This window comes from Myotis brandtii, unplaced genomic scaffold (genome assembly GCF_000412655.1).
Source record: "Myotis brandtii unplaced genomic scaffold, ASM41265v1 scaffold125, whole genome shotgun sequence".
Lineage (NCBI taxonomy): Eukaryota > Metazoa > Chordata > Mammalia > Chiroptera > Vespertilionidae > Myotis > Myotis brandtii.
This window is the reverse complement of record NW_005354385.1, coordinates 15,501,149-15,526,102: the sequence shown is the minus strand read 5'-3', so window position 1 is coordinate 15,526,102 and position 24,954 is coordinate 15,501,149. Positions and strand designations below refer to the sequence as shown.

General features: G+C 36.6%; 1 protein-coding gene across 1 annotated transcript in view; it reads left to right on the top strand.

Moving 5' to 3' along the window:
- FIGN (fidgetin) overlaps positions 1–24,954 on the top strand; it is a 125,861-nt gene that overhangs the window by 83,574 nt on the left and 17,333 nt on the right.

The following is a 24,954-nucleotide window of genomic DNA, read 5'->3' as shown; positions in this document are numbered from 1 at the left end:
TAAGAATATACTTGAATTAAGTGCTGTATTATTTATACAGGATTTGTTTTTAAAAAATTTAACAAAGAAACCTACCAATTGGGTGTTAGCACCATAAGTAAGAGTCCCACAAAATGTGGCTGGAGCAAAAAGAATGGGAAAGTATTTTGCAGTTAAACCCCAAACAAGAATGTTTAGGATGTGGGAGCACTAAAGATCGATTACCATTGCTTTCTAAATTATTCAGGTGGTTAATTTTTGATGTACAAAAGAAAAGTGCATATGTCTTCAGTGCTTCCACGAACTTATAAAGCAGTGGCTCGACATTTTTGAGTGAGGAACCTCTGCAAATCAGATGGACCCTCTTTCTAGAAAATGCACGTAAGCTCTACATTTTGCCCACAGGGTAAAGGTTTACAGATACACTCAGATGCTTCCATGAACCCCAGGCTAAGAACCCTGTATTGTAGAGGTCATGAAATCCCTAATGACAGGGAAAAATAGGTTTCTCTTCATATTTTATTTCCCAAGACAAGACTTACATTTCCCTCTCACCTAGACAATAGCCATTGCCTTGATTCTATTAGGAAGATTCCACCCATTCCACTTGAGGGCCAAAAGCAAAAGAACAACCAAAAATAAAATTCCATAGTTGCATTTGGATTCACTTTTGCTTTTGATGGTGCCTTCCTTGTGGGAAAAAGCAGGGGAATTTGTATTTCAAAACTGGGTTGAGGTACAGCTCTTTGAGGGCAAATCATAGTCTCTTCTTTTCTGCCTGCCTGTGCCTGAGAGTGTGTGTGTGTGTGTGTGTGTGTGTGTGTGTGTGTGTGTGTGTGCGCGCGCATTTCTGCCACTTTTTCTTTGGCTTTTGCACTCACCTATCATACTTTCTTGTCTCTTAGGCACCCACATTCTCCCAGTCTCTTTGCATGTCTCTCTTCCACTTTGTCTCCCTTTTTACATGTCTACTAGTATGTACATAAGCACATGTATTTCTGACATAAACATATTTCTATGTACCTCACAGGGTGCTGGTGACAGTCAAATAAGATGATTAAGTACTTTCAAATTATAGTAACTTTCACAGTACACATTTATAGAAATAGTTCTTATTTTATTGGATTTGTTACTGAAAAGCAATTAAGTTGCAGTGGAAAAACATAGAACTGGGTGTCGGGAGAGTTAGGCTCCAGTCCTGCTCTTGCTTCACTTGCTGTGCTGGTGGAGGCCAGGCTGTGCTGGAGTCTGTTTCTTCAGGAATGGCAGGCAACGCTTACATTAGGTGAGCTCCGGGGCCCTTTTCAAACTCTATTTTTCCTTCCATTTGTATCTCTAATCTCATGAACTGGGGAGAGGTGAGGTTTTCCCCTATTTTTGTCACATTAAGAAACAATTCTTGGGTGCTTTGATGCCAGTGGATTATATGTACCTAATTAATTGCACACATGAACCCTTCCTGCCTCTACAGCTGGTCTCAGGGGAGTGTGACCTCAGAGAACTAGATACCTCACTTTATTTATTTTTCACAACCAACAAAATAACAGCTTTAAAAAGCATTTACAGATTACATTCCTCTGGGGGCAAACTTTCCGGATGGTTGTACTTAGTTTTAATTGTGGAAGGTTGGGCTTCTATGTTTGACTAATCTATTTGATATACTGAATTCATCCAAAAAAGAGAGGGCCCTTTGTTCAAGTACTTTGGTGGATGGGCTTACGCCATTTGGTAACCTTTAGTGCTTTGTGTTGTAAATTGGAGAGCTCTCTGTGTTATTGCTAGGTTGGCTGGGATGCCTGTATCTATACCAAAGGGAACTGGGCTCCCATAACTGCGGCAATGTTTACTTCTTCCCATCAGTGTATCTGCTCTCTTTTCTAAAGTAATCACTATAATTACACTTCTGCAATGAGTTGTGTTTTATTGTGTCACCAAGCCTATCTGCTAAGCATCACTGTGTTTTTCTTATCTGAGCGCTCTCAATGGGGAAAGTGAGATGTGTTGGCAAGCCACCTTCAATCAAATTAATGTGAGATCAATGTATTGTCACCAGAGTTGGCAGCAATCCCTTTTTATCCTGTCCCAACAGATTGTTACATAACTGACCTAAAGTTTAAGTTTATAATGAAATGCTTATGTGGTCGACTATATATATACTAATCCTTAAAAACAACACTAAAGTTTATTTTCTTATTACTTTCTACTTTCACTTTATTATCATTTCATTGAAACACACTACAGCTGTATTTTTGTAAAAAAAAAAATGAAATGAAATAAAGTGCTCAGATTTATCATTGTAAATTTTTTTACATACCAGGACTCCTGTGGCTTGAAAGTAAAATGTAGGTTATGAGCCCCTAATAACTTTTTAGCCTATTACTTTAGTATATGTTTTCAATGACATGCAGAAATTTCCAAGACATTTTATACTTTAGAGCAGCCGTGGGCAAACTACGGCCCGCGGGCCGGATCCGGCCCGTTTGAAATGAATAAAACTAAAAAAAAAAAAGACCGTACCCTTTTATGTAATGATGTTTACTTTGAATTTATATTAGTTCACACAAACACTCCATCCATGCTTTTGTTCTGGCCCTCCGGTCCAGTTTAAGAACCCATTGTGGCCCTCGAGTCAAAAAGTTTGCCCACCCCTGCTTTAGAGCCTCTGTTTTAAGAGTTAATAACCTGGCAACAATGACTTGTGACTTTAAAATACACATCACAATTCTTGGGTCAATTTAGGTTTTGTAAACAAAAGGAGGATGCAGTAGAACAAAAGCATATTTTATATGGTGGTCCTATATTAAGTTAGTCCTATAATATAGTTGAAAGTTTTTAATCAAATTCATTTATTCAATTTATATTGCTTTTGACTTGACAGTAAAGTAAAATTTCAACAATCTGAAAAAGAAGCTTTTCATCTATTTAACAAAAGCTACACATTACAAATTATAGATTTATTTTAATACAGTTATGAACAGAATTGATAAAAGTCATAATTCCCATCTTTAATTTGAAGTGGAAATTGGTACATGACAGTGATCAATTTAAATATGCAAATGCAGCCATGTTCTGGATTTACTAATTATTTATTCTTACAGTTAAAATTTTTTGAAGGGTCAACTCACATATACAAAGACATTTTGTCCCCCAGGTTACAGAAATTGGAGAATGACTGACCTGGGCACACACCTTTTTTTATGTAACTGTTGAGCTTTGGACCCCATCACAGGTGTCTTTTAGGCATAATTGTAACTCAGACCTCCTATTCCATACAATAGTGCTATCGTGTGAGTAAGCTTAGCCAGAGTAAACCTTAACCCTCTAGGTAAGCGACTTATATCATTCTGTGGACTCATCAGCAAATATAACTATTGCATTTAAAAACGACACTTCTGTGAGAAGATCTACCTAAGGAACTCTTGGAAGACAAACCATTCTTAACTTGTATGAGAGACTAATGACATCACAGTAGTATAATATTTTCATTTAATTTCTGAAACAATACCTAACATTAACCATAAAGTGCAGAAATGTCTCATTAAATTCCTCAGTGAAATATGCACATCACATTTGGATGAAGACAAAAAACTGCATAATGCTTCCCTTTTTAGTAATGGCCAACTTTTCCCTATAAGTGAGTGTGGAGTCATTAAAAACACAGCAAATGGAGAAAAAATTTATTGTAAAATAATTTCTCCCTCCAAAGCTAAGACTATATAAATACATTTTGTATCTCATTTTCACAAAGTTGTGGATTATCAGAGATAAGGGTAGTAAGTAATCAGGGAGGATAACTAATGATTAACTAATGATTTCTGCTTATCACTACACTGATAAATTTAGTGTTGCTTACAGTTTACATTCAATTTCAAAGTTTGTTATACCATATGTAGTGATTAGTACTGCAATAATAAAGAGTAGATGGTTCTATTGGCCCACTCATTTACTTCCTTGTATAATTACAATTATTTTCACCAAGTCTGAGTTATTCTCAGATGTTTATTTCCTTTTAGAACCTTTACTCAAGTTCATTATTTAAAGTAGACTCATCAGAAGAGACTGGTTAAGAAAAACATAGTCAGAGGCTCTGTTTTCTTGTAACTACAGCCAGCTTTACCTGAAGAGCCATTATTTCTGGAGCATGGCCATGTGTCATTTCCCAGGGAAAGGAAATGTCTTAGACAACAGGGACCTGCCCCCATACCCACTAGGATGTGAGGAAGTGAGAATAAGGTAGCGGGTTCAGCAGCTCCTAGTCAATGAGACAAAGGATTCCTCTGTTAAGCATGGCTAAGCTCAGTATAACCTTGGGAGTGAGGATGTGGTAGGAGAGGTACAGAATCCTGTCCAGGAAGCATAACACCCGATTGCCTTCTCCTAGTCTAATTTGCTATGCTACTTCCATCAACTGCACTTCATTTGACATATCTTGGCACTGTAGGTGTATGCTCTATACCAGCGGTTCTCAACCTGTGGGTCACGACCCCTTTGGGGGTCAAACGACCCTTTCACAGGGGTCGCCTAAGACCATCGGAAAATACATATATAATTACATATTGTTTTTGTGATTAATCACTATGCTTTAATTATGTTCAATTTGTAACAATGAAAATACATCCTGCATATCAGATATTTACATTACGATTCATAACAGTAGCAAAATTACAGTTATGAAGTAGCAACGAAAATAATTTTATGGTTGGGGGTCACCACAACATGAGGAACTGTATGAAAGGGTCGCGGCTTTAGGAAGGTTGAGAACCACTGCTCTATACTATTAGCATATTTTCCTCTGCATGCTATTGCCTAGTATTCAAAATGGGAAGTGTTTCTACCATTCTGCTCAGATGTAAAGTGTTCTGGTCACAAATGCTAGGGCCCTGTTTGAATGGGAAACCAATCGCATTTCCTACCACAATTCCACAGTCCTCGTGATCAAGGCATACTTCTTTCTTTCCCTGAACATACCATATCCTTTCAAACTGGAAAGCCTTTACATGTAGTATTCCATCTCTCTAGAATGCTACTTTTTGATACTATAAGATTTTGATTACTTATTCATCCGATATACAATTAATGAGAACCTGTTATGTGCCAATAAGTGTGCTAACTCCTGGTGTTATAAAGATTAACTATATTCAGTATCTGCCTTTGAGAACTAAGAGATCTGCTGGTGGAATCTACAACCACCTCTATTCTGCATTAGTAGGTGTTCTTTCCTTTGAGTACCCATGCTGTTTTATACTTTCTAGGTGATCTTAGATAAGCAGACAAACACTCTTCTACTTTCCCATTTCTCTAATTCCTAGAGTTAGTTTCTTAGCATAACATTTAGGGTTACCATAAGCTAACTCCATTTGTATATGAGAAAACAAATGATCAAGGGTTAAGTGAATACAACTAATTAGTAGAGTAGAGACTAATTCCCCAGACTTATTTACTCCTGTATTTGGCATTGTTGTCACTGTCCCACAGGTTTTACAAGTATTTCCACAAGCTTTTGGAAGCAGTCATGATTTCTGTTGGATCACTAGGGTGCTAGTCATTAACATCAGCCTAGCCTAACAGTGTGTGAAACTAAACCATAATAGCTGGAGAATAAAGGTACTTTCAGAAAATAAACTTTCAATGGGTATTTCACATACTGGGAGTCGTGATTCAGCCATTCCCAAGTGATCTAAGCCAGAATATTCTATAGTGACAGAGAGAGAATATTTCATTCACCCCAAATGACACCTAAATGATTCTTATCAAATTAGGTTGGTATTTGATTATACCATAACAGAGTGTTCTTACTGCTGAAACACATCATAATTAATGGATTATGTTAGAAATATTCATGGCCTGGATGGTCGAGAAAACATGGGTTCTAGAAACACATGGACTTAAGACTTTACTAGATTTTAAGTGAAACATGAATGATAAGCTCATCCCTACTTGTAACACAGCCCATAGTATAATTCTGAGGAAAATACTTTGTAATAACGGAATCTGATTTATTTTAAGGGCACCACCCATGGGATTTACTGCCATTATAATCCTATCGCAATCCTATTTTTGTTTTGCTCATCAGATTTCCAGCTCCTTTGCTCCTGGGGGACTATATTTGAAATTATGATTATGTTCCAGGGTGTGGATTTTTAATTTTCTGAAAAGGTGTAAAGCACCCAGGATTGGATAGCGGAAGGCTCTTTGGGCTGATGCAGGAGGTCTTGGTTCTCTAATCCTGGTTTGGCTGCTGCTGAGATGTAAGAACTCTGGACCTCAATCTCCTCAAGTGTAGGATGAAGGGGCTGAACTAATGGCCTCCAAAGTCCCTTCAAGTTATGCAATTCAGTGATAGGAAACTGGGGCTTTTGCTATTAATTTTTCCATTGATTTCTGAGATTCTCCTTTAAGAATCCCTGACTGTACGTCAACGTGTAAAAATCAGGATGGACCCTAGCTGGTTTGGCTCAGTGGACAGAGCATCGGCTTGCAGACTGAAGGGTCCTGGATTTGATTCTGGTCAAGGGCACATGCCTGGGTTGTGGGCTTGATCCCCAGTGGGAGGCATGCAAAAGGCAGCTTATCAATGATTCTCTCTCATCACTGATGTTTCTATCTCTCTCTCCCTCTCCCTTCGTCTTTCTGAAATCAATAAACACATACACACACATATGTAAATATACATATATATGTATATATTTTAAAAAAGAATTGTTTCAAAGATACATTAAAATAAAAATCAGAACAGTTAAGTTACTACAGAATTAATAAAGCCTACTCTCCAGCATTATTAACATGTAGAATAGTAGGTGAACTTCACTGGCAACTCCCAGTTTCGGGAAGGCCTCTGGGTAAAGCACTGCTTAGCAGGTTTAACGTGAAGAGCTGGTGTCACCTAATCAGCCGCCTCTGACAGAGTAAACATGGTTCCGTCTGTGCCGTCCCTCCCTGGCCGGCTGTGGGTTTCCGGCCCACTGAGCACTTGATGCCCAACAGTCTGTTAAGGGACAAGGAAGAGACTCTTTGGGGAGCCCCACTATTTATCACTATTTGGGAGACTTGAGCGTCAAAGGACCAGAACTCATACTTATTAGTTTCATTCTAAATATTTGACCAAGTACATCTTGAGGGATTTTCTTTTGATTCTTTATCTTTAGCATAAGACTGTTATTCTGCTTAGGTATTTTTGTTAACCCTATCTTCCGTGTAACTAAATATAGTTCAAAGAGCTAGCATTAGATTTAAAACAATTAGATTGTTTTTTCCCAGTAAATAGGCCGTGATTTATAATGGAACTCCAAGCCAGAAGGGAGCTGTTTCTCCTAGAAGAACTTCATTTCCAGAGAAATGAACCAAATTGCTTTCTAAGTACAGACTCTTTAAAGTGTAAAAGAGATTTAAAGTCAGTGGTTACAAATGATTATTTGTTTCCTGTGCAGAAATGTATAAAATAAAAACAATTGAAACCTAAATGTAGAAATACATGTGCAGACACACACACACACGCACACACACACACACACACACATAGTTATGAGTTATGGTGGCAGGGTGAGAGGGCTTGCTGGTGAAAGAAAATAATGAAATGAATAACCGGTGGATTTTCACAAAAATGATTCTAAAAAGACTGAATCTTCTAATTCTCGAATTATTGTTCCTTAGTTCAATGTTGTGAAATTTTTCCGTTCAATACTTTCTGTATCTGTTAATTTGATTAAACATGTTACTGTTTTCATAATTAAGTTACTATTTTATAAATATGTGCTAATCCTCAAGCAGAGGGAAGTTTTCTCCAAAAGCCTTTTTATTTCACAAGTGACTGTAAAGGCAATATAAAAGTTCTTGCAGGAGTCACTTACCGTGCACACGTACAAGTGTGTGTGTGCTCTTGATAGTTTTCACATGAAGTAGTTTCACATGCTGAGTAATAATTGTAGCACTAAGGACAGCACTTGGATGGTAATAATAATAATACTAAGTTTCTGTAAGAAACACATCAACCTCAGTTATATTATGTATGACATATTAATGTATATTCTCTGTTTACAAAAACTTAAAATATTAGAATGTCACATTAACAGTAAAAAGAAATACTTAGGTAAAGTACAAAAGGAATCCTAGTGGATTTTTGTCTTCCCTGAGAAATTAAGAAGAGACAACTTTTATGGCTTGAACAATAATTGATTTTGTACTTGAAAAGAATGCCTTTTAGATTTTTTTGGTTGTTGTTTATGGTATCATTGCTTCCTATTCTGTTTTATATATCTGTGCTCACTTCCCACCAAAGATAATAACGCAATTTTCATGGTTGTCTTGAAAGTACATACATTGCAACATGTTGTATTGTAGAAAATGTGTGCGCTATAGCTAAGGTTTGAGTGGACTGTGGGCTTCTGAGCACTGTAGGATTTTTTAGCAACTGAGTCAGATTTTTTTCTCCTTATAAAGATCTGAGGGAACATGTATATGTTTGCCATGTGTAACCTACACTATGTATAGGAGATTTATTACCTTTAAAGTAATCTGCGTAGCAGAATCTGTAATAATAGATTGTAACATATGCATCACGGAAGTGGTCTTGCTAGAAAACTTGTAAACTTTTCTCTGGCACTTTGACATAATCATTCAAGTATGAAAATTTTAAGTGTAGGGAAAAAAATTGAGAACCAAGTCAGTCATAAGAAATAATGCAAAATCATATTTTTGGGATATAAAGCAATTCCTAGTTAAGCCCTATAGTAATTTTCTTCAGGTCAAGAACATTGAAAAACAAAATAAAAGTATTTTATCTTTTACCTTGAGTATGATTATCATTTCTTCTGTGACATAAATTCTATTTTGCTATTTTCAGGAAAAAACAAAAACATTAATTTAAAATAAGGATCCATAAAAATTCTATAGTGATTGGACTCTGTAAAACATCAGTTTTGCTTACTGGAGGGGTATAATGCTGTTTAGTATACTTTTCTTTATGCAATTAAATTAGATGTTTTTTTAGGGGAGAAAAACTCATAAAGGAAACAGCCTTGGAGATGTAATATGCTCTAGCATATTTAAATAATTAGACTTCTGTCTCATTGAAATGTATGTGCTCTAGGTTTGATAGTGATAAAAGCAGGAATATTAGTATGATTAGGAAATTATATCATGTCACAGCATAATTGATTGATTGATAGCTGAATGAAAACTAACCAGAAAGCATGTAAAAATAAATGCATGTTCCGCAGTTACTCAGGCAGAATTTTTGCATCTACCCCACTACAAGATGATTAACTGAAATGCTCATCTTCCAACAAAATGGAATTGACATTTCTTCCTTTTGCTTGTTTCTGTGTGCGTGCCTTCTTTAGAAGACTGGCAGGGAAAACAGGGGGATTCAAAGTGCTTGCTTCAGTATTTCATTGTCTTTCAAGAACTGTGAGATGGATACCACATTACTAATTGACTCTATGAGCAATTAATGTTTTGGAATTTACCTTTCAGAGCCTCAAATTTTAAATGTAAAGCTCAGCTAACACAAGAGTTAATACTATCATACTTGTCTCTCGAGAATTGAATTTCCCAAACATTTAAATAATCATTAATTTTTAAAACGCATTTTGTCTTTTTTTTTTCTGCTTGTGTTTCCACTTTCTCATTCTCTGTCTCGATCTTTTAAAGATTCTTGCTCACACAAGTCTTTGGCTACAATCACACTAGTGGCGAAGGCTTGGAGATGCGAGACCACTGCAGGATTCCCTGTTTCAAAGCTGAACCAATAGTCACCATTGACATATCCATTCATCTGTGCAGGGTCATTGGAAATCCTCTCTCTCTAGTTTTTCCTTCCCTTCAGGGAGCAATGCTTAAAAGAGCAAACCCCTGGTGGGAAGAGATAGGAGAATTCTCAGCACGGCCAATGGTGCCAGGAATCGAATTAAAGTTGTCCATTTGCAGATGACTGTCTGATGGAGCTCCCAGCACACCGAGGCACTGTGCTTTCTGTGGATGCTTTATTTACTTGAAATTCTATCAGTGGCACTTCAATTTCATTTTTTAATGGCAAAAGTCAAATCATGCTAAAAACATGCACTAAGATATGTCTTTCTCTGTGGAGTTATAGCATTTTATTGGTTTCCCAGGGCTTTCTCAAGAAAATAAAAAATTTAAAGCTTTGTGAGAAAGGATCGTGGTCCACGTTGTGGTAGAAAAAAATGTTAAATAATTCCTGAATTCACTCCTCTTTTCAGGAGTTTAAAACTTGTCATTTATTCTGCAGTTGTTGACATTCCCAGATCTATTTTGGCATAAATCATATTTTTATATGATTGAACCTACAATTTTGTCTATCTTCACATGCATTATCTCTTTTAAGTGAGAGGCACTAAGAAGACATGAGTTGCCATTAAATCTTAGATGCCGGAAGTCAGCACCAGAGATGTTTTGTCCGATTTGATTTCATTTGTTCTCATAGGAGATGTTACTTTAATTTGTTGGGCAAAGTTTAAATCTGTTAGAGTTAGCCCTAGTGGGTGTGGCTCAGTGGATAGAGCGCCAGCCCACACTGAAGGGTCCCAGTTTGATTCTGGTCAAGGGCATGTAATTCGGTTGTAGGTTCCCGGCCCTGGTTGGGGTGCATGCAGGAGTCAACCAATCGATGTGTCTCTCTCACATCGATGTTTCTCTCTGTCCCTCCCTCTCCTTCCACTCTCTCTAAAAATCAATGGAAAAATATCCTCAGGTGAGGGTTAACAAAAGAACAACAACAAAAAAAATCTGTCAGAGTTAGATTTGTGAATGAAGATTTGAAAACCCAAGGAAGAACATAACAAAATTTAGGGAATGGAAGGTGAGAATACATGGTCTCTTTCCAAGTCCCAGAGAACCAGAGCATGGCTCAACGACTGTCAGTTTTGAATTTGTGATTGCTACTGGTTGAGGTTGTTTCTTCTCTCACTTTAATTTCTCTGTTTTATTTAAAGAGTGCTGCGACTGTCAGTTTTGAATTTGTGATTGCTACTGGTTGATGTTTCTTTTCTCACTTTAATTTCTCTGTTTTATTTAAAGAGTGCTTGGCACAAAGTAGGCCCTCAATAATCTTTGATAGGACAAATAAGTGATGCCTACTGTTTTTCTTTTATTTATAAGAATTCTTTATTTTGCTTTATTTTTCTTTGTACCTGAGATTTGTTTAATGCGTATTGTGTTTTACTTGGCAAATTCTATTTAATGTCGTTGTTATTTTCCCCCAGACACAAATTTTACATACATCCCTAGGATTGCATTTGGGGAAAAATGTGGGGAAATATATTTACCCTAAACCTCTGTACCTATTCAGAAGTCTACGGGAAGCAAGTCGCTGTGCAGTGGCATATTCACACCAGCTTCATTCACACCACCTTGGAAAGGAAGCATGCGTAGTTTGAAAAGTGTTGTGGCAAACAGTTTAATCTAAGTGGCCTTACACAGAAGAGAAAATGTACAACAACAGTCACACTTGTAAAAAAAGCCAAGCAACTTTCTAAAGCAACCCAGAACTTACCCTAACATATCAACCACAATAAAGGGATTATGTCATCATTTTAAGAGCAAGTTACCCAACTGATTTTAGAAGTACCTACTACTCTCTTTAGATTTATTGGAAAACAGTAGTGGGACCCTTATAAAAAATGGCAACTTTCTCTCACTCCCTCTCTTTCTTCATTTATCTCTCTCTCCAAATAGATCTATATATATTTGCTAAGGAGCAGTTCCCATTCATGCAATTAGGCCATTCCTTCACTTTAGTGATCTGGATCTTTTTTATAAATGTCATAACTGGTTATCCTCAATAGAAAGTAAACCATCCAAGTTACCATGTTGCAGCCTTGTATCATAAATATCAGTCTGTGCCCTCTAACCATTAGTTATCAAATATTGTTTAGACCAGTCATGGCATAAATTTTGTTAATTGAGATTTACAAATAGGATGCAAATTATGTGACTTCAACTAAAAGAAATTTAAGATCATATTTATAATGCTTGTTTCTGATATTTGGTTACCCATACAAAGTTTTTAAACATAATAGTTAAATATATAGGTTAAGTATTTGTGGTGATCTTAACACATTATATTCTTATTCAGTAGCACCCATAGCATATTTTAATGAAGATTTACTTTATCTTTTATATTTTGTGAGGGAATTAAGGAATATTATAATTATCATATGCATTTAATACACATTAAGCACACACATTGTAGATACTAATAAAAATATCTATTATTCTGATTTTATTTTAAAAAATGACAGGTACAATTTAGCTAAATAGTGACAGCTTGGTGTTTAATAAGAATTTAGTGGGGCTGGTATTATTAGTAGTTTTCCATTTTGCTTATTTTATTCTTTTTCTTGTTTTTTTTGATTCCAAAACTTGTGATCTTCACCACCACCACCCTCCCCAAGCTTTTTTTCTTATTTATTGAGCACATGCTCTGTGCAAAGTATAGTGGGATGTGCTGGAAACATAAGTTGAATAAGACACATCTTAGCCTTAGTGAAAGAGACTAACTCATAAACAATTTTGTACAAGAAAGTGCCACAATAGACTGAATGATTCTCACAAGGAATTTACCATGTAGAGTTATACATCTTCCTTTTAATTTCCCAAAACATTTTTTTGTGCACGACTGTGTGTAATTAGTAATCAGACATCATTCTAATCACTAAACACTGTGCACTATAGCAGTCATACTTATTTATCATAAATAAGTTTTTGGAGAAAAGCACCCTGTCTAGTACAGTTCCTTCCTAACTCAAGCTCTGGTTCACATGTAGTTACTCTTCTGGAACAACTCTCCTACCATAAAGAGCAGAATAGTGAACTCAAAAGAAAAAGAGGAAGGACCCAAAGCTACAAAAAAAGCAGAATTTTCTGGCACCTAATAATTACCTGCTTTATGAAATGAAGAGGGAGAGGATGAAAAAAGAGCGATGTATTTGTGTTTGGCACAGAGTGGTGTATGAAGACCAGACACCTGCTTAATATTATAAATACATTTTCTGATTTTTAATAAATTTTAAATAGAATGAGTTTTTTTTTCCTTGAGGGCAGAGACAATACGGATTCTTTAGGCAGTAATCATTTATTTCCAAGTAGGTTCATATATTTCTTCAAAAGCTATGTCTCCCTTAAAGCTGAAAGTCTTAATTAATATTTCAGTAATGACTACCAGTAATTACCCTTCTTAGAACACAAATCTTTGCTACAACTGGGATGCAATCTCCAATTAGGCCTGTTTTTCTAGGGTTGTTCTTTCTTGTCATATACAATAGCACTCTTGCCCACTATCGTTTGCCTGTGGTAATTTTCTAATGGCGATAATGCATTTGCCTTAATCCTCCCACACTCTCTTTCATCCTGTCTCTCCTTATGACCAGCGTTTGTACCTGACTGGGATCAGAGGTACAGTTGATAGACCATGGGACAAGACGTGAAACATGGGTCTACTGACTGGCTTATAGGAAGTAAAAGGGATAACTGACTCCTACAGGTTGTCTTCAAGGAAATAAAAGGGCACCCAGAGATCAGATATATTCCACCTGTTCTTAAACTTCTCACCAATCTCAAATGAAGACATGACCCTCTGTTTTTCTCCAATATAGGTCTGAAACATGCGTGCCCTTGATTCTATCTATTTCCATCTTCATGAATTCTCACTCCTATCCCATCTATACAGTGTTTTATTTTTTATTTTTCACTATCTTCCCCCACTCAACCTAGAGCAGGGGTTGGCAGGAATTTTCTGTAAAGGGCTATATGGTAAAGATTTCAGCTGTGAGCCATATGGTAACTGCCCCAATTTCTTCACTCTGCATGTAGCTAGAAATAAATCATAGATGACATAAATAAATGGGCGTGGCTGTGTTCCAATACTATTTTATTTACCAAAGAAAATGTCACACTGGATTTTGCCTACTGGTCATAGTTTGCTCTAAGGTAGTGATCAGGTTTTCCCCATATTCCTTAAAAGAAAATATCTTGCCTCAATTCTTTAACCCATAAACTGCTTTTTATCTTCATTAAGGTGTTTATCAATGAGGAAAATTCTTCCATGCTTGTCATGTCTCTTTCTCACAACTCATTTCCTCCATAACCCACTCATCATGGCTTCTGACCCCACCACTCTACTAATATTGCTCTCTCACAGATCATCTCTAGCCTCCTAATTACCTATTTTCTCTCCTAATTCTATTTGACTTCTCTGATGCATATGCTACGATTAAACACTCTGTCTTTGAAAACCATTTCTCACTTATCTTTTGCAACAGCATTTTCTGTCCCTTTCTCTGCTTTTTCTATTCTGCAAATTCCCTCCCACTACCCATTGTCTACTTCTCAAATGTTGGTTTAACTCAAGAGATTCCTTCTCATCTCATTGTACACACTTTCTGCTGTCTTCTATTACATAATTTCAGCAAATTCTCATATGTGCACGATTTCCAAATATCCTTGAAGAGCTTTGACTCCTTTCACATAAAAAGATAGGAACTTCCAGCAGCCAACTCATTGGTTGTACAAGCTAAAAGCCTTGGAGAAGTTCACCAAGAGGAGACAAAAATATTGCAATTTTGTGTCAAATGATCCAGGTTGCCATTCTGGCTCTGGGGTGGCCTTGGGAAAATTCCTTAGATTTGTGGAACTTGTTTCATCTATAACAGTGGTTCTCAACCTTCCTAATTCCACAACCCTTTAATACAGTTCCTCATGTTGTGGTGACCCCCGATTTCATTGTTACAAATTGAACATAATTAAAGCATAGTGATTAATCACAAAAACAATATGTAATTATATATGTGTTTTCCGATGGTCTTAGGCGACCCCTGTGAAAAGGTCATTCGACCCCCAAAGGGGTCGCGACCCACAGGTTGAGAACCACTGATCTATAACATAAAAGCCTAAGTGACCGAACACCCAAACGACTGGTGGACCGGTTGCTATTATGCATACTGACCACCAGGGGGCTCAATGCAGGAGCTGACCCCTGGTGGTCAGTGCACTCCCACAGTGGGAGCACCGCTCAGCTGACTGACAGGAGCCATATGCTGCTGGGCTAACAGCTGGCAAGCGCAGCTGCGGTGGCGCAAGCCTCTCCCACCTCTGCGGCAGCACTACCTGGCTGCGGCAGTGGCAGGTGCAGTGGGCTGGAATGAGCAGGAGTGGCACGGCACCCAGCCCGGTTTGGGCTCAGGCTCCTCCCCGGCCACCTGCCACTTCACCCACTACTACATCCCCCGAGGGGTCCCAGATTGCAAGAGGGTGCAGGCCAGGCTGAGGGACTTCACCGTTGTATGAATCCATGCACCAGGCATCTAGTCATATATATAAAGGGAAGAATGATCCCTCACTAGGCTTTTAGAGGATTAAATGTAATACCCACCAAAATCTCTTTATTAGTTGACTACTATCTTACCAATATTTCTTTTTTTATGATGTCCTTTGAATGTTCCCTTTCCTTTTCTTCATTCCTCCAAACCTAATTGGTCAGCCCATCCTTTTTATTCTATATATAAAATCTGATTAAGATGTTTCTCTCTTTTTTTTTGGTCAAGTTCAGGCCCTGCTTTCCCCCCTATTCTGTCTCATATATTGTTATTATCGATATGTTTCTGAAGAATCAATGAGGGTAGCACTTTATGCTGGCAGTAGAATAAAGCCCAAACATTCAAGTCCTTCTCAAGATGAATTCAAGCTTCATCTACTTCCATCCTACCTTAAACATAAGACATATACCACCCTCTTATCTTCTAACCATATCAAGCTACCTTGTTTCCCAAGTGTTCCAGGTACCCTTTGCTTTATCTGTGTTTTTGACTAAGTTTTGTCTCAGTCAGGAAAACTCAGCTTTCTCTGTTCTAACTGGAGAAATTCTACTCAGTTTTTAACTCCTCGATATAGCCCCCTCTCCCTACCAGATTTTGAACTAAATCATTTCCTTGGTAAATCACCACTAGAGACAGACTGTAAGTTCCATTGGGGGAGGGGCCTATATTTATTCCCTAGCACTTAAGGCAGAAGTTCTCAAGTCAGCACTCAGATGTTTTGTAAGGTCATCAAGCAGGGGTGGGGAATGTCAGGCCAATGGGCCTTATAAGGCTTTAGAAATCATTTGGTCTGGCCCTGCCAAGGCATTGGGGGTGAGTTAATTAAATGTTTGACCAAATATAGCAGGCTGATGTTTAAGTTGATAATTTTGCTTATTTGTTACATGAAAGAATATTTACTTTAAGCCTTTTAGCTCAGGAATATGGCCAATGATAAAACAGACTAGGGGTCTAATAATGGTAAAGCTGTTACTAGGTGTTGTAAATGTGAAAATTTTAAGTGTTAATGAGCCCTAATTATTTTCCAAAATCATTTTCAAGCTTAAGTATATGACTTCTCTACATCTTTAGACAAATGTCTAAATGGTACGGCCAAAAGCTAAAGCTTAAAACCCAGTATCTCCCAAAAGTCTTACATGGTAAATACTACTACCACTACACATTACCACTGCCATTTATATTTATGCTAGAGGCCCAATGCATGAAATTCGTGCAGGAGTAGGCCTTCCTTCCCCGGCTGCCGGCACCGGCTTCCCTCTGGCATCCGGGACCCAGGCTTCCCTCGCAGCCCCGGCTTCGTCCGGAAGAACATCTGGTCTAATTGGCATATTACACTTTTATTATTATAGATAATAAGTATTTATGTGTCAATTCTCTGCACTAGAATCTTATCTATGCATATTTCCATGTTCCCTAGTTTGTGTTTCCTCAAATTGATAGATATTTTACATAGATCTAACCCTCCGTTATAGAAGGCTGGCAGAATTTGTCTTGGCCTTAATTTTTTTCAACTCAATTCCTAATTAAAACTGATAAGTAAAATCATAGCTTTATCGTATGGGAAGCTATTTTAAAAACTCACCAAGAATGATTTTTATTATCTTTATTATTATTGTCTTATTACTATTATTTGTAATCTTGAGCCTCTTAGTTATAATAAATTCAACTGCACAAAACATTCATTCTTTTTTATAAAATGTTGATCAATTATATGATTCATAAGTGAAGTTATTCAATGTATGATATGAAATTCCAAAGGCATTGAAAGGGGCCCTCTCTTAGTATTTGTTTTTTTACCTGTGGCTCATTTAAAGATGTAGGATTTAGGTTTCAGGTAGTTTTATACACTGAGTTTTTCTTTGTGGTTCTGAGTACGAATTCAGTGAAGACTTAAAGAAAAAGGAAGATATTTTGATATGAAAGCTATATGAAGTCACAGGGGATGAGTTTTATTTTCTTCCCTACCTTGAAATGCAAAATGCATTTCACAAAATCAGATGAAATAAGCCACTAATTTGACAGTCTCAGTTCTCCTAGCCCTATTGATTCAAAAGCTGAAAACAGTTATGGAGCCTTATTGGCTCCAATTAGGAATCGTGAAGCTTGAGGTTAGAAGAAATAAGAGTGTATTGGGAGAGGAATGATTAAGTAACAGAATCTTTCTAAACATTTCATCATGAATGAGTGTAAACGCTTGTTCTCACGTTATTTTTGTACTTTTTCATTTCTTGATTTTCTTTCTGTTTCACAATGTCTAGAATCTCATTACAAAGCTGATTGTGTCATCTTTTGGGTTGCTTTTAGCAAACGAAAGATATTTATCTTCTTTTGTGAGACATTTCATGACTACAAGCTCAAGACCTTCGTATAAGCTTTATTTAGATGTTCCCAAAAAATATTTTCAATTTCTTCTATATAATAATATATAGAGAGAGAAATGCCTCAGGCTATCTTCTGATCAATATAGACACTATAGATATGCACTTATTTTAGCACATGCATCATCTTGTGTGGAAATACCTCTTGTCCTTAAAGGTGTGTAACATTTTCCCTTATCAATAAGAAGCCTCTTAGTGACTATAAATAATATATACTGGTAATACTGTTCTTTAATGTTAAGATCTTAGTAAATAGTGCTACAAAAAAGAAGGTTTGGGGAGGAAAATGGTATTCATGTTTTTCAGAACAATCTATAATAATAAAAGTGCAATATGCTAATTAGACTGGACAGCTGAACGACCTTCCGAACATCATTCCAGACGTCCTTCTGGATGAAGCTGCTGTGGCGTCGGCTGAGGCAGAGGTTGTTAGGGGTGATCAGGCAGGCAGGCAAACAGTTAGGGGCAATCAGGCAGGCAGGTGAGTGGGTAGGCGTGGTCAAGCAGGCAGGCAGAGGTGGTTAGGGGCAACCAGGCAGGCAGGTGAGCAGTTAGGGGTGATCAGGCAGGCAGGCAGAGGGGTTAGGAGATATCAGGCAGGCAGGCAGAGTGGTTAGGGGCGATGAAGCAGGCAGGCAGGAGAGTGGCTAGGAGCCAGCAGTACCAGATTTCGAGAGAGAGGGATCAGGCCTAAACTGGCAGTCGGAAATCCCCCTAAGGGTCCTGGATTGCAAGAGGGTGCAGGCTGGGCTGAGGGACCCCCCCCCCATGCACGATTTCATGCACCAGGCCTCTAGTATCTAATAAAGCAATATAATGTTATTTATAGGCGCTATTATGAAAGGCCACCATTTCCTCAAATATTCCTTTCAGAATGTCCATTTTTTTCCATGTTTTAACTTAGTGATAGAAATCTAATTTTTATTTTTAATGATAACAATATATTTATATCTTGGGTAAGTTTTCATATATAATGAAATGATAGGAAGATTTTTTTCTGAGGTGTGGGATGTTGATCTGGCATTATCAGTTTTTAAATCTTTGCTTATCATTTGTTAATAAATGCTCCATTGGAAAGGCTGTTGACCACTTTGGCATTAGCCTAAAATTTGCTGTGCAGTGAATATAATCCAACTCTAATAGAAGATGATTGTATTTCCAAATATATTTAAAATAGAAAAAAAGATTATTGCAATAAATCTAACATCATAGAACCAATTCATGGAGCTTAATTATGACACTACTAAATGTGAAAATCTATTCAGCACGAGGAACACTTTTCACATTACATTCATACTAAAGATTGGCTGTTAAGAGCTCATTACTGGTATTTTTCTAAAGAGTGGTTTATTAAACACAGTTACCTAATAAGCATCTTTGGTGGTGCAAATTGCTGAAAACAGTAATGAGTCTGATTAGACTTCATTTCAATTACGACAGCTTGTCTAGCAAAAAAAAAAAATGTTTTTTTCTTGATGCTTTGGAATCTGCTGCAAGACACTGCACAGTTTAAAAAAATAAAAAGCCACCTCTATATTTCCTTTCCACAGTTCACTAATGGGGAGAGAATTGTTCAAGTCATCATCCAATTTTCACACTGGAAAACTGGATGGACAAAGTGGAATCACAATCATGTTTGCTTAAAAACAGCAAAGGCTGTCTTGACTAATACGTCTAAATAAGGTCACCTTTAGAATCTATTTGTTTTTTTCCCCCTCTTAGAAATATAAAGCTACAAATGAATGATTAAAAAATTATTCCTTCCTATTTGGTTTGTGGAGGTTATTCTCTAGATTAAAAGGCTCACCTTTCAATTATGTTTTACCCATGGATCTTCTACTTAAAATTATAACAATACAGGAAGCTGTTGGACTCTGCATGCTAATTACCAGACCTATTTTTTTTTAATCACATATTGGGAGAGGAAAAAAGAAGTCAAACTTTATGAACGTGCACTAATAAATATTTCAGAAAATGTGAAGGAATATTCGTTAGAAACTAAACTTGATTTTGATATTTTACAAAGTATGTTATTTAGCCTCAGTGAATAGCTAACCTCCTATTAAATGATGCCTGAATATTACCGCTCATATTGAAAGAAAAAGATGGTTAATGTAAAAAGCCTTCAAGTGATTAAGCTGTCATTGCTGTCATGTGGGTGCTCAAGTAACATTTTCATGCCTCTTGGAGCTGTGGCCAGGGATGCAATCCACTATTTTATACTAATTTTCCGAATAGATTCTTTTAAAAGTATATCATTTAACACTGGACTGGATAAAGTAATTTCTAAGGTAATATATGAAAACAATGGCTGGATGTAGAGGCATTAACAAACAAGGGAGGGCACAATAAAACATCCTTGCCGCTTACTTCACAAGTTAGCTAAGATCATGTAATGGCTATAAGGCTGAAACTCGAATACAAATGAACGCTCTTGTAGATTTCAAAAGACTTGCTTAAAAATGGAGACTAGCTGCGCGTATGTCAGTGCAGTGAGTAGGAATGTACTTTTAGATCTGTGATTCATCATTAAATCTATGAATTCTGTATTCTGCTTTAACAAAAAGGACAAAAGTATTTTGTATAGAAAAACACAAAAACAATTCTAAATTAACAATTGGGACACTTGCCTACATATTATTATATAATTTCATTGTTTGCTTTTCAATGATTTTTTTTTAAAGATTTCATCTCAAATTATTTTATTGCACGTTTTTCTTTTTGTGTGCAATTGAAAAATGTGTTTCAGTACTTAATAAAATCGTTATTAGGTTTCCTTTTGGAAGAAAACTTTACACATGTAAAGATCTCCTTAAAAATAAGTACTCAATTAAGGAAATGAGTGTGCATGGTATATTTTGAGGCCATAATTAAGACTTTGTGTCAGTATGGAAACTTTTTGAGTTATATAACTTGGTTCAAGTCACAAATCTTTAAAATATACTGAAAAGAAACCTTAAGTAATGCTTACTTTTTATTTTAAAAATATCATGTGTACATGCTAGTTAAATAATTTAGAATTTTCTATGAATTTTGAGATTATTACTAATAAAGCTAGTAAAGCAGATTATATTTAGGATAAAAGCATTTTTTAAATCTGTCATTTCACCCCCTTCCCCATTTTTTTAAATATCCTTTCTCCAACTTCAGACGTATCACTTACACATATACAGGCACTTGGATTTAGAGTCCATGTATTACCCGCAGGGTTCTGGCTTTCCTGTTGTTCAGGGACTTTGTAAATAGGATGCGTACAATTTGAAGAAGTAGCAGGAAGATTTGACTTATTTACTCTTTTAACATAAGCAACTGAAACTGGAAACTTTAGAATTGAATCTCTTTTAAGTTACCTGCTAATTTGAAAAATGTGACTGGAAGAATCTCCCTTTTCCTTAAGAGTATGAAGAAATATCAGAGTTTACCAATAACTAAGGAGGCCAATAAAATAGTTCCTGATCATCAGTAACTATACAATTGTAGAATAATTTAGACCATATCAAAGTAACATCCATATAGCTTTAATTCTTTTGACAGTATTGAGAACAACTTTATTTTTAACTGCTTACATTGGAGACAAAGTAGGCCATGTTTATTCGCAACAGAAGACAGTTGGATAGAAATTAATTGTAGAATCACAAGAAGGGGGAATCTGTAGTTCATGTGATTAATACAACTTGGGTTAACTAGCTAGTTGATTCAAATCAGCCAAAGATCATACTTTTATTTTTTAATGTAATGACATTGTCTACTATAACAGTAGATGAAATTGTGCAGTTAAATCTTGTCATAGAGAAGGCAATCAAAATGGAATTTGAAGAAACGATATCTTGTGGTTCCTCCTATTGTTAGCATTTCCCCAAGAATTAGGTTGTTGGGCACCCCCTCCAGGACAGGAAACACCACCTTCTTTGAGGATGCTGATACCCTCAGCGTCTGATTCTGTCTCATTATGCAGCACTCTTTGTTTTTACAAATGGAAGAGCCAACACGCTAATGACTGGACTGTCATTCACGTTGCACTTTAACAACGTTCTGTTTATCTGGAAATTAGAGCATCCCAATTATAGGAGCTGCTGAGGTTCATTTCACCAGACCATGGAATGGGGCCAGATGGGGAGAGAATGGAGAGGTGAGGAAACTACTGCTGACACACAGAGCTCTTCACGTTCCTTCCTGGACCATGCTGATTGTATTCTAAAGCAGTTTATCTTCATATGTCGTCTTGCATGGAAGAAACAACGCAAAACCTACCAACGCAAAACTCATTTCATATGTAGCTTTTTCCATTGCCTTCAGATCAAAGTTATTTTCTTCAGGCTGGACTACATTATACACAGTTCTCAGGAGTGAAGGACACTGAATTAATGCACTATGTCACCCAGCCCTGACTATAGAATATTTTTTATCAAAGTCCAAGACACTATTTTGCTATTGCATTAAAAATTAATGCACAGATTGCCAAAAAGAAAAAAATGCATAAGTAATCTAAACAAATTTTGCCTGGGCTTTGCACACTTTAGAGTCACCTTAAGCAAAGACGTTTTAAGGGAAATTGTTGAAGAGTTTTATTCTGATATGTAAATAGTATTATTATTCCTTTGTCTAGTTATATGAGGTAGTCCTCAATCTTAAATCAGCATCCCCAGTTACCTATTTTGTTTTATATAAACTGACTTTTTTGAGTCAGGTTCTAGAGGAGCACAGAAAGAAAAAAAAAGAATGAATGCAAATTCCATCTTACACAAGGTCATGGGGCTTGGCATGACCTTGTTTATTGACCCATGTCAGCATGACGTGTTGGGCAAAAATGAATATAGTTCAGTTTAAATATAACTAGATTGAGCTTTGTATTTATATACTTGGAGTAGAATACACACACTCAAAAATAACTATTTACAAATAGCAATATGTACTCATAATGATTAACATAATATTTTAAGATTGTGAATGAGGAAATTAACCAGCCATCTTATAATTCAAGATTGGTACTATGCCTGGGTTATGTTAATTAAAAGTGCAAATGTATTTTATATGGCACAACTGTATCTCGAGACTCAACTGGAATAACCTCAAACTATAAGACGATGGTAATGTTATCTCAGCAGAGTCCTTTTTAAAAATAAAGATTCAAAACACATGGAAAATGCACAATACTTTTGACATTTTGGATTTCTCTTTCTGGATCAATCATACAGGCCAGATACAGTGGGGCCTTGACTTACGAGTGTCCCGACTAACGAGTTTTTTGAGATACCAGCGGTCTCTCGGATTTTTTGCATTGAGTTGATAGAGTAATTTGAGTTAATGAGCTTAACGAGCTCCTTAAGGAGCTCGGTCTCAGAATGAATTAAACTCGTAAGTCAAGGCCCCACTGTACTCTGAATCTAGCTTATGGCTTTCAGGTTGAGTTAACCCCATTTATCCCCACATGCTACAGCTCACCTGTTATTTACACACATAAGAGGGTTGATACTGCAGAACAAGGGGAGTGCTCTGTTGTGACACAGAACATACATATTTATTAGTAATGGCAGTCCCTATGGACACATGTGGCGTGTCCTGATGATCTTTGTGTGACAAAAGTAACTGGGGGAAAGGATAGATGGCCTTAATGGATTGAAAACATATAAAGACAAAGGGAAGACTGGCATGAGAAATGAAAGGCCATAAAGTAACAACTTTAAAGGTTAACTACCAAGCACTATTTAAGCTTAATATAAATTGTTTAAAATAATTCTCATAGGTACCTTAAACAAAGTAACATTTGACTTAACATGGGACAACCAGTCCTCTTACCTACAAACTCTCAAATCTTCTCCCTTGTTACAGTTGATGACATCTAACACTAAATACTAAGTTCTGGGTATGAATCACTTGTATATTTTAAGTTGCATGTATATGCATAGTTGTGTACTCTTTTGAATTGATTATGTTAGGATATACACAGACTTTTGGACACTGTTTTTACTTGATTTAGATTATTATTAAAATATTTACACATAAACTTTTGTAAAACCTACTTTCTGTCAAAAACAACAACATCAATTTAAATTATAATTTTAAAATGTAGAGATTTTTATATGAGCATAATTATATGTTCACTTAAATAGTTTGATTTAAGCATTGGAAATTTTAAGACTGCCTACAGAAAAAAAGTTATTTGAATTAGGATTTTGATTTCCTGGGTTGCTTTAAGTGATAGACAAGCTATCCTGATTATATATTGAATGTAAGTTCAGGTGGATGAAAAGTGTTATTTCCTTCATCAGTGTAATTTGCTTTGCATAAGTGCTTATGCATTCAGCCTCACAAATGCAAACCATCTTCTTTATGTCTTGTATGTAGTCACTGATCATCAGAGAGATGCAAATTAAAATGACAGTGAGATATTAGTAATGGAGTCACTGATCATCAGAGAGATACAAATTAAAAGGACAGTGAGGTATTAGTAATGGTACCTGTCAGAATGGCTATCATCAACAAATCAACAAAGGACAAGTGTTGGCTAGAATGTGGAGAAAAGGAAACCCTAGTAAGCTGCTGGTGGGAATGCAGACTGGTGCAGCCATTATGGAAAACAGTATGGAGTTTCCTCAAAATATTAAATATGGAACTGTCATTTGGCCCAGTGATCCCACTTTTAGGAATATATCCTAAGAAACCCAAAACACCAATCAGAAAGAATGTATGCACCCCCATGTTCTTAGCAGCACAATTTACAATAGCTAAGGTCTGGAAATAGCCCAAGTGCCCAGCAGTAGATGAGTGGATAAAAAAGCTGTGGTACATTTATATCATGGAATACTATGCAGCAGTAAAAAAGAAGGATCTCTTACCCTTTGAGATAGCATGAAGGGACTTGGAGAGGAATATGCTAAGCAAAATAAGCCAGTCCGAGGAGGACAAGTATCATATGATCTCACTCATATGTGGGATCTAATGAACAAAATAGATTCAGAGACACAGAAGCATGGAACAGACAGTTGAATCTTAGAGGGAAGGCACGGGTGGGTGAGTGGATGGGAAGAGATCAACCAAAGAACTTGTATGCATACATGCATAATCCATGGACACAGATAATAAGGTGGTGAAGGTAGGGGGCGGGGTGGAGGGTGGAGTGGGCTAGAAGGGGTCAATGGGGGACATAAGTAATATTTTCAACAATAAAAATTTTAAATAAAAAAATTAAAAATGATTTTAATATTTAAAATGCATACCAAGTTTCATCCTCAGTATGATGAAATGTTGGCAAAATAATCATTTTTTAT